This window comes from Vicia villosa, unplaced genomic scaffold, assembly GCF_029867415.1.
Source record: "Vicia villosa cultivar HV-30 ecotype Madison, WI unplaced genomic scaffold, Vvil1.0 ctg.000589F_1_1, whole genome shotgun sequence".
Classification (NCBI taxonomy): Eukaryota; Viridiplantae; Streptophyta; class Magnoliopsida; order Fabales; family Fabaceae; genus Vicia; species Vicia villosa.
This window is the reverse complement of record NW_026705269.1, coordinates 349,046-350,604: the sequence shown is the minus strand read 5'-3', so window position 1 is coordinate 350,604 and position 1,559 is coordinate 349,046.

Sequence of the window (1,559 nt, the reverse complement as noted above, 5' to 3'; positions counted from 1 at the left end):
GGTTACTGACTTTGGGTAATCAGTTACCCTGAGCGAAATGGAAAAAAATAGGAAACTTCAGAAGTTCGTAACTTTTGCATCGTAAGTCCGTTTCGCGCAAACTTTATATCGTTGGAAATCTAGCGACGTGTACTTTCTAGTAAAATTGGTCCCCAAACCAGAATGTTTGATTTAATAATATTGGAACCTCACTTAGTGAACCTCGTCGGCTGAGATTGTATGTTACTATTTCTCCCGAGAACAGTTCCGTTCCGTATAGGGAACCGGATGTCTCCTTAGTCATGTGAGACTTGTTTAATTGGTATTTAAACATGCTAACATTGCATATGATTATGGATGTGTTAATTTTAATATGTGAATTATGCAAGATTAGAATGAATTAATCTCATTGCACTTAATTGCTATGTCATGCTTAAATGTGAATGCTATGTTCTGATGAGATATGAATATCTTGTTAATGCCCGTTGTTTCGGTTAAACAATTGGGATTGTGTGCTTGTGTGATTTGGCGCTTGATATGTGTGTATGCTTGAGTCAAAACGGGCCGGGGGCTAGGTTGCGTTATGTCCCGGGCTTTGTGATCAATGGGACAGCCCCGATTGTGTGATCTTGGGCTCACCCCTGAGCTACCGTTGCAGTGTGCTTGTGAGGGTCTTGAGGCATTTTCCCACTTGGCGTTAACACACTTGCGTGCTCGGTATGGTGGCGTTATGCGGCTAAGTAGGCCTACGCATAACAGGTAAACCATCTCTAGTGATGCCATGTAGGCTACATCACTAGGCTTTCGCCCGATGGGCCCATGTGTCAAGATGGCGTATTGTACTCGGCGTTAACACACGTGCGTGAAGATGGTTAATGGGACAATGACGCCAATTAGGCTAAGGTCATCTCGTGGCCATTTAGGCTTGTGCGAACCCGTCTAATCATCTTGCAGTGCGCATGTACAAGTCTCTTGACAATAGGCATGGGCGTGACTCATCGAGGGTGTGTTTTTATAACCTAGTCGAGGCATTAACGCGTTTCTGGATTCCCCATATATGGATGCGGGTTTGCATACTTGGTTGCTTATACAATCGTATATTTGCATTATGAGTCCAATGGCGGACGAACTGATTATTTGCTCCGTACTTGTACCGGATGTGAGGATAAACCCCGAATCAATGGTGGATTCGTTTTATGATGCATGTACCCTGTAGAACCGAGAGGACCCATAGGATAGTCGGACTCACTGAGATTTAGTAATCTCACCCCAATCAACTTATCTTTTTCAGGTGCAGTTTAATAGTGGTTGGTCAGTAGCAGGTTTTGACTGAAGACTTGAAAGGGGTGATGGCTCGGAGACCTCGTCAGATCTCACTTTCCGCTGTGCAGATCCATTGAAGACACATGTTTTGTAATTCTTATTAGAATTTGATGGTGTATTTTATATGGATCATATTGTATTTTTGCTTTTGTATGTACTCAATATCAATTTTTAACGTTTCATGCATAATATACTAGTAAGTTATGTATGGGGTGTTACATAGATAATCTAGAAGGAAAGTTATAATTCATAACAAA